The 12,979-nt window shown below is 39.3% G+C and overlaps 1 protein-coding gene across 1 annotated transcript in view; it reads left to right on the top strand.

The window, feature by feature from the left end:
- LOC122813297 (solute carrier family 22 member 7-like) overlaps window positions 1–12,979 on the top strand; it is a 1,073,907-nt gene that overhangs the window by 139,780 nt on the left and 921,148 nt on the right. The gene's annotated exons all lie outside the window — the stretch shown is intronic.

Raw genomic sequence — 12,979 nt, 5'->3', positions numbered from 1 at the left:
TGTGACAACATCACAGATCACCTGTGGCATGAATGAAGACATACATCTTCCTGATATGGTCGAATCCGGACTTCAACACACCCTCCACATGGGCTATGTTCCTGTAGAAGGGTGTGCATCAACATGCACCCACCTGAGATGGGGGACAGCACCTGATGCATACAAGTATAGAGGCATCCTGACTGTCCTCACCTGTGAGGTAGACCAACATAGCATTATGCACTTCTTTTAAATGGACACCAGTAATATTCCAGATGTGTGCAACAGGTCTGTGTGAATCGATAATGCTAAATCATGTCTGTCACCTCTGATAGATGTCCTCAAAGTGGTCATAGAAGGCATGCATGATGACAACAGTATCATTCCATGGAACTTGACCAGGTTAAGGCATTTGACACAAATCTTCAATGAGGTATTCAATCAACCCTGTATGTGTATCCATAAACAAATATATCACCAAGTTCATAGACCAGTGAATCACATATGTAGCCTCTCACTATGTTGAAATGCATGAAGTGACCCATATCTCAGGTCCAGTGATCAGGTCCGATCATCAGTGCTGGCTGCTAGGCCCTTTTCTGTCCATTATTTAAGTGCTGGACATCACAGATGACATGCACATCCTGGGTCAAAATAGCTCCCTGAAGGCCTACAGATTGTGGCCAATCACTGACCTGAACTTTGATATTAAACAGACAGTATTGACACATAGCAAATATTGCTGCCACAGTCATGACAACACCTACAATGATAAGAAAACATGGGGAGATTTGTTAAGTCAGGTACACAAACACACAACCCAAGTATAATGTAGACATCACACCGTATAGGTATGTGACGTGTGTCCTGGAGTACATGTAAGTGTGAAGGACATCCACATCAGAAGCCATAATACCGTCATAATTCCCAGCCTTCATCACACCAATAACTGTGTATAATGTACCCTTCTTCATGTACCTCCCAACATGTCTTCCAGTGATGTTTAACAGTATACCACCTTTGTGACAGTGAGCTGGGACACAGCTTATTGGCTATACATAAGTATTCTTTGTGTGGAATATACATGACTGTCTGATGGTGCAGAACACCAATCAAGTTGTTACACCAGATGCATGGGTGCTACCTGTTCTGCTGATACACACATTAAATACATAGGTGTTTGATATGGGAGCCCTTCATTTGTTTGAACTTTCAAATGTTTGAAACTCATATGGCCGACACCATATGAGTGAACGTTTGAAAGGCTGACAAATGATAGTGGAGATCCCACTACAGTGCAGGACTGGGAGATTCCCCTTTCCTGCACTGTAGTGCGATCTCAGAGTGAGAATATTTAGGTAGCAGGGGGTGTGGGGGGTGCAGGGGGGCTTGCCCCCCTGCATAACACAGTTTTACTGTGTTTGCAGGTAGGTAAATGGTGCTATTTCAGGATGTCAGTCTTTCGGAATGTCGATCGTATGGTGTTGGCAATATGAAAGTCGGCATTCTGAACGGTCGACATTCTGAAGTAGACCTATATATTTTATATATATATATATATATATATATATATATATATATATATGTGTGTGTGTGTGTGTGTGTGGGTCCATATCAGATCCACGAAAACCCACATTACCGATGACTAGATCACTGAGACGAGCTTGCCGACATCACACATCCCCGACAATGGTGAGTAGTGCAGAATGGGATGTAGTCCCATTTCCGCAATGTGGTGCAATCTCGGAGTTGGTATATTTAAGTAGGGGGTGTGTGGGGGGTGCAGCCCCCCCCACATTGGGGGTGCAGGGGGGGCTTACCCCCCTGCTATACACGTTTCTGTTTATTTTTTAACTGTATCATGGAAACGGGAATAGATTCCGTTCTGTAATACATATACTTACCTTTGTTGGGGATGTGTGGTGCTGGTGATCTCGTCTCGGTGATCCGGTCATCTGTAATGTGGGTTTTCATGGATCTGACATGGATCCGTGTGTGTGTGTGTGTGTGTGTGTGTGTGTGTGTGTGTGTGTGTTTGTGTGCTTGTATATAGATATATATATATATATATATATATATATATATATATATATATACACACACACACACACGCACACACACACATATATATATATATATATATATATATATATATATATATATATTATAAAGAAAAAAAATCATGGATATTCAGAATTGCCATATAGCTGAAACACCTGATGTTCTTAAAGGAAAACTCTCCCCAGAACCAAAAAAAAAAATCTGATTTTTTCACTCTGTCTTTGTTTCCTGACCTGTTTTAACACCTCAAAATCACTCTAAGTGCTTTATTTGTATTTTTAGCCTATTTTCCACAACATGGCTACCAACAGGGCTTGATGTATCAATGTGATCTTGTTCTCCCTCCGCCCTTTCTCTTTCCCATAATGCTTTGTATGATTCATGCCAGACATCAGGAAGTAACTGTAAATTCCCATGCCATTGACATATAATGGGATTTGAGTGAGTCACTGTCATCTTATATACCTTCTGTAAAAGAACTGCTTCTTTTCTGTCTCTTATCACCCTCATTTATGTTTGGTTCAGAGCTTGTTTTATACAGGTTGTTTTCTTTTGTAGTCCAAGAGAAATTGATTCTGCAAGGGTCTCTCAGTGCAGTAACAGTTTTAACACCTCTGCAGTAGTGTGGGGGGAGGAGACTGTCAATTCCTCTTGAACTACAAAAGAAAACCCTGAACAAAGGCCTGCAATTTAGCTACTTTTCTTTCTGTAGCTGGATAACTTCTAAGTATAGCGTAAAACAAGCCAAACATAAATGAGGGTGATTAGAGACATAAAAAAGCAGTCCTTTTACAGAAGATAAAGAAGATAACAGTGACTCACACAAATCCCATTATATGTCAATGGCATGGGAATTCACAGTTGCTTCCTTATGTCTGGCATGAGTCATACAAAACATGTTGGGAAAGAGAAAGGTTTGAGGCTCACTCAGACTCTGCCACAGCTTGCTGTGAGGGAAAGGTTAGTTTGCTTTTTATTTCTTGCATTTTGTATTACTTTATTGCCTTTTTCTATTTTTGTATACTGTGATTTGTTTTCTTTACACTGTGTTTTACTTGTATTCTGCTTTTAACTGAATATTAAAACATAAAAAAAACACAGCTCTCTCTTGTGAGTCAGACAATTTTTTCCCACCCTTCTGCCCTGTTACTGTTGTGTTCTTAAATACCACTTTCTTTCTAATTGCCTGCTCCTTATGTTAATTTGACCGTATATCTCATTCTCGCTCTCCTTTCTCTGGTTGGTGTGAGTAAGCACATGATTATCATTTTGTGAAATCACTCCTTTTCAACTATTTAGATTTATTGGCCATCCTACTGTATTCCATAGTACCAGAACATAAAAGTGCCCACACCATTTCAATCTGTCTTGCTCTTTTAAAAATAGTGGCTCACCACTAAAACTTAACTTGTTAAACAGCTAAAGCATAAGTTACCCACTTTCATATCTAACTGCTTAGTGCACACTGTAGTGTTCAGGGTAAATAATTTTTTTCATCTTACATTTAAGCATTTATTGCAAGACCACCAGTTATTGGAGAGCCCACATTCTGTCTCTCAGTAGTCAACTTAGGATTAGTGCTTCAGTTTTCTCCTGGTGAGAGGAGTACAGGGACATTATTTCAGGAGACTGCTGATCACCAGAAAGCCTAGCAACTGCTTTATAGGTGACATCTTGGAATCTATACTTATATTCTGATCCTGGTGTGAGAAGGGGCAGCTTGCATTGATTCCTGACTGTTTCTGGTTGGAGAGTGAGTGTCTGTGCTTACTGTGCCTGATTGGTCTAGTTGCTGTTTGAGGCTTCTAACAGAAAAAGGCTGCAAGCCTACATACCTCGCATCATCTTGGACAAGACTGTGGATCACCAAACAGGCTGTTTTCTGCTTCTCTTCTTGGGATTGGTGTTACGATTTTGCTTCTGGTGAGAGAAGAAACAAAAGAGCATTGTATCCTAACAGAGTGAAGCTGTGGTAAGACCAGCATTAGTAGTAGCCAGGCAGTAGCCATTCATGCAACTCCCCTCGTTTCATCATTCTCGACAAGTGAATTTTTTGTTTTTATTAAGTACTGCTTGATTTGTTTCTAACTTTAGAATATCTGCCTAATCACTTCAGCCTTAAATTTTCAGGGTCTACGTATTAGTTTCCCCTCAAGTGACTGGCAGTGCTCTGTACAGACTCAGACACCTTGAGTGACATTTTTCCTGTAAAAAACACAATTGAAATTTCTACAATACCTAGTTGCACACAGGACAGCTAGTTTGCAGTGACAAGCACTGTCCACACAGTTGCAAACTGGATAATCCTGACAGTGATTGATATTCTCACTCCAACTGTCTAATCAATAAAAAAGGGTCTGTTGCTATGGATATGAACTTTCTTACAGTCTCTGTTACCAGCTTGGTGGATATGGGCATCCTGAGGCAATGTAGAAATTACCTCATATTTACTGACATCCAGTTAATACTCAAACAAACTGATATGGTATGTGAGAGATGTATTTACAGAATGCCACTGGAGGCAAAGCTCTCACATAAAAGTATTCCTAATGTCAATAAGGTTATCAGCAGCACACACGCTGCATCCACCACGCACAATTCAAAGCAGATATGTAGACCCACATTTGCTGAGGCATCTGCATGTAACCTTACTAAACCACAAAGACCTCCTAGATGAAGTGCACATAACAAATACCCTTAGCAGCCCAAAATGCACTCTTTCAAAACAACACCCACATAAACACATAGAGTTACATCTCAAGGAGCCTCTACCTCTAAGCCTATAAGGCAAGTCACCACACAATCCAACATTCTAATCACCGGAGACTCCATCGTGCGACACACTAATGTCCCTCTCACCAGGCTGAGTAAGGAGAAAGTTATGGTCAATTGCTTATTAGGGGCTAGGATCCACCGCATTACACATGCACTCAGGTCACTGGACCACAATTACCAATATGATTCAATCATAGTCCATGTGGGAGTAAATGACCTGAGACGTACCTTCCTAGACTATATGAAGAGACACATCATGGAGCTCTTGGAATATGTGTCTCAGGCTGGTATGAGCCTAGCACTAAGCAGCATTTTACCTTCTCCAGGGATGTTGCCACAATACGAACAAAAGATGATTGACTTTAGTAATTGGCTTAGTGTCATTCTAAGGGGTGTAGTATTTGTCAGCATGGATGGAGGTGGTCAACAGACCACGCTGCTTTGCCAGGGATGGTCTGCACCTATCCCCTCTAGGCTTTCAAATATTAGCTAAAACACTGTCTTCCCCATAGTGCCTTTTTTAGGCAATGCCAAACTGAAAGTACTTCAGACTTAGGAAATCAAAACCAAGAAAATCTAAAGGCATTACTGCTCAGTGCTAGGAGTCTAAATAAAAAAACTCCACTCCCTAGAAGCTCTCTTTACCCTAGAGAATGCTGATGTCTGTGCAGTCACTGAGACATGGTTTAAAACTGCGGGGAGCACACCAACAGTGCAAGGTTATAATGCCCGCTACACATTTAGGCCAGGTACTTCACAGGCAGGGACTAAAGGTGAAGGTGTCTCTATTTACATCAAAAATAAATATACTTCAAGGCTGGTCAAGCAGAGCAATGCACTTGAGCTGTTGCATGTTCAAATTACCATAGGTAAAATCCAATACCACTTCTTTGCAAGCTATAGGTCCCCATCTATGACCCAGGAAACCCATACAATGTATTTCAACTAATTAAAAACACTAACAATTCAACCCAATACCATATTCATGGGTGACTTTAATTACCCAACTATTAACTGGGAGTACCATATGACACCAAACATACATGCACAAAGATTCTTGGATTTTGTAAACACAAACTCCCTGGAGTAATCTGGGGCTAGAACTTCATCACACACACAGACACACACACACACACACACACACACACACACACACACACACACACACACACACACACACACACACACACACACACACACAGACACACACTACTTAAGACATAGAAATCCTATTTAGCTTGCTTTTGTTTTGGATTTCTACTTTTCCCATGGCTAATGGATACAGCATGCATGCATGGATAACCACACATTACCAGTTCATAACTGTGAATCTGTGAATGTTAAGGAAGAATGCAGAGTCCCTGTAATCTTAACTACACAGGTAAAAGCTGCACTCTCTAAAGCCAAAAACACAGCATCCTTGGGACCGGACAACATCCAGGCTGCATTTTACAGGAACTTCAGAATGAACTGGCTCCCCACCTAAGCACCATGTTCAATCATAGCCTCACGCCAGGCTTTGTGCCCACTGAATGGCGCACAGCAACAGTTATCCCATTCCAAAAAGGGGGAGCCACCACTGATCCCAGGAACTATTGCCCCATTAGCCTGATGAGCCTGGTCTGTAAGGCCATGGAACGTATCATCATGGAACTCATAAACAAAGACATTGGTAACCTCCAAACTTTGGATCCACCCAGTTTGGATTTGTGAAAGGCAGATCATGCCTCCTGAACCTGATCAACTTCTTTGAGGCAGTCACCAAAGCCGTACACGAGGGTAAGATGGTTCACACAGTCTAGCCTGACGTTGCCAAAGCTTTCAACACCATCTCCCACTCTGGAATTATAGCTAAACTCACTAAACTAGGTATAAATGCCTATGTCACAAAATGGGTTGCCAACTGGCTCGCTGACAGAACCCACACTGTAAACGTTGCAGACTCCAAATCTGACTTCAAACCAGTGACAAGTGGAGTACCACAGGGTTCAGTCCTGGGACCTCTCCTGTTTTGTATTTACTTCTCTGAAGTACAGGCTGACACAGAAGGCCTTTGGCTAACAAAGTTTGTGGATGACTGCAAACTAGGAGCCATAGTCAAGTCTCCAAATGATGTGAACATCCTACAGAAGGGCCTCACTGAGACAGATGCCTGGTGTCAGAGCCATGGCCTCAAGCTCATTGCCAAAAAGTGCATTGTCATCCCCTTTGGCAAAAACTCTGTACCCAGGGGCTACCACATAGGCGGCAGTCTACTTAACGCTGAATGTGTGATAAGAGATCTTGGGACCCAGGTGGACAGTAGTCTCTCCTTTGATAATCACATCACCACAGTAGCCAGGAAATCCTTTTACATGGCACACCTCATCACTAAAGGGTTCTCATCCAGGAAAAAAGAGTTCATTGTTCCCCTCTACTCGACACTCATTAGACCCATTATAGAGTACAATGCCCCTTTTGGAATGTACCTCACAAGACATCTGCAGCAGCTGTAAAGGCTACAGAAGTACCTCACAAAGAGGATTACTGGCCTCAAACAGATGCCCTAAACTGACCGTCTCAAAAAACACCAGCTTTACTCCATAGCATATCCCCTACTCCTAGGCGATCTCTGCCTAACATATAAAGCTATGTCAAACCCAGAGCTGTTGGACATACTACACCTAAAGAAATCCTAATCCCTCCAAGCTACATGCTCTAAGGACCTAAACCTTGTCACCACAAAAAACAGGACATGTTTTTGGGATAGACTCCTGTCCCAGAGACCTCCCATACTCTGGAGCAAGCTACCCATCTATGTCAAACAAAGTTCCTCACTAGCACTCTTCAATAAAAATCTTGATGAGTGGATGGAAAATAGGAAATACACCCCGGGGATCACTTCTGTGGCTCTGCTCAACAGAGGCACAGGAAAATAAGTTTCTTGGGTGGCGTAAGCCAGGGAACCTTGTTGGCTAGGCTTACTTAGGCCCTTGGGCCGATAGCCTACTACCTACCTATGAACCTATGAACCTATAAGCCTTCCACTGTAAAATTATGTACATATAGTGACAGACATAATCATCTGCCGAAGTTTCCTTAATATCATTACTTAACACTTACAAGTGGTATAACACAATTCAAGCCCCATTATTTTGTTAAAATCTGCAGCCATAATATTTGCTATGACAGCACTAGTGCAATATATATAGACACACAAACATATGTACACAACCACACACACACAACACGCATGCACATATACGCACACATTTAAATAGACACACACACATACGCACATATACACACACAACACACACACACACACACACACACACACACACACACACACACACACACACACACACACACACACAGATATACACACACACACACACACACACACACACACACACACACACACACACACACACACACACACACACACACACACACACACACACACACACCACAATGTACATAACCATATCTGTGCATTTCATTTCTTCATGCACATTGACAAAGATACCATACTCTGCAAGAAGCAAACTGCAAAGAATAGCATGCTATACACCATATCTACAACACTGGATGAATAAACAGTGACCAAAATGCCTGTGGAACTACAGGCTCAGAAATTATCTGTATGAGTGTCCTTATTATTCTCATACTTTCTTATTTGTGCGTATTATGTTTGCATGGTATACAGAACACAGAGACTCTTGTACCATTGAAACAATGTAAGCATTTTCTCATATAACAAAAAACAAACATAGCAACATACAAATGAAGATTTTAATACAATGCAAAGCTTTCAGGTAAAACGCTTTCTAAATGCTAAAAACATTTGTCCTGTTCACACACTTTATACAGTATTAAAACATCACACAGCCAATGAAAAACCTTCCTTAATCAATCAATTAAAATGAATAAATGACTTAATAAGACATAATTCATTCTTAAAAATGTATAGTTCATTCTTAAAAAACAGAATCACCTAAGGCACGCTTGTTTAAGTTTGAGAATGGGCTTTAAGTTGACCTTTTGGTTAATATCAGGTGGAATATAGGCTTGTAATTGTAAAATCCACTTATATTCCCTAACCTCCAATTTATTATTAATATCACCTCTTCTAGTATTTTTGTTGATAGTATCTATAACCTTGAAAACAAAAGCATGTGATGGACTGGCTTCCTGAAAATGCTCAGCTAAAGAATTAGTTATTACTTTTCATCTAAAATCTGAATTTGCTCAATAATTCTATCATGTAATCTCCTAACTGATTTCCCAACATAGAAACGTTTGCATGTTTTACAAGTCACAAGGTATATAACACAAGTATTACAAGTTGAAACATTTTAAAACTATAACTTTTATTTGTTAGGGGATGTTAAAATTATGTATTCTGATCAATAGAGCTACAGCAACAACAATTATAATGTAGAAATGTACCAATTTTGGCAGATTGTTTAGGCACAATATGACCACGAAGGTCCTTATAACATAACTAGTGTTTCAAATTGGGACAATTTCAATAAGTGAATATAGGTCTATCAGTATAAATTTATGTAATTCTGACAAAGTGGTCAGAATGCCCCAATTATCAGAAATTATTTTTTTCTATACCCTCACTACATCTACTATAAATAGTAATATATCGTAAAAAACTGTTATCATTAAGAGTATTTTTCTGCATAGTATAATCTTCTCCAAAATAAGGTCTAGCTGCAGAGTCTCTAGTTGCAAGGACATTCTATTTGGTCTTTGCCAATAAATCAGCATCATACCCCCTACTACCAAATTCTTGTATCATTTCGTCCATCTGTCAAATGCAGATATCTAAATCTTAAGGTTTCCACAGGGATCTATATCAAAATAATGAATTACCATAATGTCAACTTGCATAACAGCGAGACATCCCCAGCAAAAATTTAAATGAATGATCTCCCGGAACAGCATATTTCACCTCTAGGAAACTAACCACTTGGCCACCAATAAATAAAACAAAAAACAAAGCAAATTAAACCCACCAAAGTGAAGGGCTTCACCTCCCACCTCCCCATGTGGGGGGTTGTGCCCCTGACACCACCTTAACTAAATATACCAACTCCAAGATTGCACTACAGTGGAGAAAAGTGCAAACTTCGACATGGTGGCCTAGTGGTTAGTTTCCCGGAGGTAAAATATGCCATTCCAGGAGTTTGTTAATTTAAATTTTTGTTGAAGTCGTCTTGCTGTTTTGCGAGTTGATGTTAAGGTAATTTGAGTATTTAAAGGGAATCCATACACAGATGCCAAATGAAACTTCAATTCTGTCTTCACTTTTGTCAGGAAATACAATGGATGGAACTTTTCAATAATTATATTTCCAAACCCAATGATACAGGCAATAAAGTAGCAGACACAATTACTGCTACTTTTACCCCACTTTCCTACATTGTTGCCCCTAGTTATCCTGAAAATTTAGTTTACCATGAAATAACCTTGGAACAAGTCCTAAAATTCATGCAAAAGCCTCTACTTAAACTTTTCAGCCTCAGCCTATCCACAGGGTTTGTGCCTGATTCCTGGAGAACGACCACTGTGACTCTTCAATGCCAGACCAATCAGCCTCACCAGCCATATATGCAAAACCATGGAATGTTTCATAGCAGAACTCATGTATGTAGACACAGGCAACTTAACGTATTTTGAGTGTAATCAGTTTTTTTTTGAAGGGCAGGTTCTGTCTTTTAAAGCTAATAAGCTTCTCTGACAAGGTTAAAGAGGCTATGGACAGTGGTCACTCAGTGCACATTGCTTTTCTTAATCTGTTTAAATCTTTTGTTGATATCTCTAATGTTGGTATTACTAGAAAATTAAAAAAAAAAACTTAATGTGAAGCCCTATGCTGTCTGCTGGATTGCAAATTGGCTTTCTGACAGGTCTTATGTTGTGAAAGCTGCTTTTTTTACCTTCTATGAATGTACAATTTAACCAGATGAGTACCATAGGGATCAGTTCTCGGGAACTCTCCTTTTTGTCATTTATTTTGCAGACATCTAGTCCAATATCCAAGCAGTATGGTTGACCTTTTCTGCTGATGACTTCAAGCTGGGCACTGTTAGCTAGTCATCCAGTAATACTAAATAGCTTCAAGAAGGACTGAAATATACACATAGCTTGTGTACTGAAAATGGCCTCAAATTAAATGCAAAATAGTGCAGTGTAGTAGCTTTTGATAAAAAAAAAAAAAAAAAAAATGTTCCTGCTTCACATGCTTGGCTAGGTATCTTCTGATCTTCTTATTCACTTGCTTACTAATGTTCACATGTAATAATGATAATAATAATAATAGTAATAATAATAATAATAATTATAGTAATAATAGTAATAATAATAAATAATAACAATATGACTTTTGCATAAACTAATATAAAAATAATCTATCAGAGTAACTGGTGCTGAACTGATTCACTGGTTTAGGGTCAGAATGCCTGTGAATGCCACTAGTGCCTTGGGTTCAAATGCCAATCTGTATTATCTGAGTACCATTTTTGGGGGGAGAAGATGGAAAAGAACAACATTGCTTGACTAAAATCCTTTGGAGGATGGTTTTGGACTTGCAGTTGTTATAGCAGAAAAAAGTGACATTCTTCATATAAGGTGTGCCTGTCTACCATTAACCTTACTATATGTAAGAGAGTATGACAAAATTAGAGGATCTTGCAAGGTTGTACCTTTGGACCAAAAAACAGGAGTATGTAAAAAAAAAAACACCTAAGACGCCAGATAAAGGGAACTGGCTTTGTCACTCCTTAATATCACAGTTTATGAGAGTTAATCAGAAGGCAATGGATGAAGGATAGAAAAAAGATGATCAAGGAGGAAAAGTAGATGATTAAGTCATAAACAAGCTTATTACTGCTTCTGCAGCTGTGCTCAGAAAGTGAAAATGTCATCAAATCAGGCTGACAGACAAAGCTGTTGAACATCATAGAATCTATCAGCAAAGGAAAAGACTGGTTTGTGACACATTCATTTCTACGGTTATGAAACACATTACCACTCCCACGTATACTATGCATGCATCTGTTTACGTTTAAGAAATCCCTAGATGAATTTATGGCAGTAAGAAATACAGACATGAATTACGGTTTTGAAAATGAATATACTGGACAGAACTAAAATGTATGAACCTATCGTGAGTGAGCACCTACTGAGACAGCAATACATTACTAAAGCTCTCTTAAACAGGGTGCATAAACCCTGCTCACCATCATGAAGTGAACGTAAACAGTGTGCAAACGCTATTTGAATCCTACTTCTTGGAATAAAATGCTTATTTTCCTCTGGTCAGTTGATGTGTTTAGACCTTATCAGTAACCAAGTGAAGGCTATATCTACCAGTGAGCTAGTGAAGGCTGTAGAAATAAAATCCAAGTGAGCTATACATAATTTGCATTCAGCTGATTGCCTTAACACATCTGTGCTGTCTGTATTCTGTATATTAGCAATCACAGTTTCTTTTCAGTAGCAATATGATGCAAAACATTTTATTCAGACCTGCGTGTGTGTGTGTGTGCTGCCTCTCTTTTTTTTTTGTTGTAATCCCACACATTTAACTCATACTCATGTAAGTATATACAGCAGGTTTATGCTACTATGTAGAACAGATCACATCATAAGACCTATCTATGAATCATACTTATCAACTTCTTAGCTCAAGAAGTTTGGCCAAAGCCAAAAATAACTAGAGGGATAAAGGTGCAAAATCAAAAATAATTTTAAAATATTGCTTTGATTTGCCTAAAAATTAATAGAAGCACAGGGTTTCCATCAGCATGGATTTTCTCAGCAACAACAAATATGAAATTCTATTTTTTTCAATATTGACTGAATGTAATCCCGAGTGATTTACTAGAAAATCATTTTTTTACAGATGACAGGGCAAAAATATGAAACAAAATGAGGGCAGTCTGCAAAATTTAGGACAGCTAAGTGGTATGCTCAAAATCCCCAGGGTTACACCACTATATCTGGAAACCCTTTCTATTTCACACTCAGTGAGGAAGCTACTATCCCTCTATATAAATAAATAAATAATTCACATGGGACTGAGTCCTGGATGCAGTACTTGAAACTGCAGAGACATATTGTTGAAGGTAATATCAAGAGCAAATTTTTTAAATGGTTGATAGTATAT

The sequence above is a fragment of the Protopterus annectens genome, chromosome 1.part0 (assembly GCF_019279795.1).
Source record: "Protopterus annectens isolate FY-2018-M chromosome 1.part0, PAN1.0, whole genome shotgun sequence".
NCBI lineage: Eukaryota > Metazoa > Chordata > Ceratodontiformes > Protopteridae > Protopterus > Protopterus annectens.
Note: the sequence above shows the minus strand (reverse complement) of the source record. Positions and strands in the feature narration are given on the sequence as shown.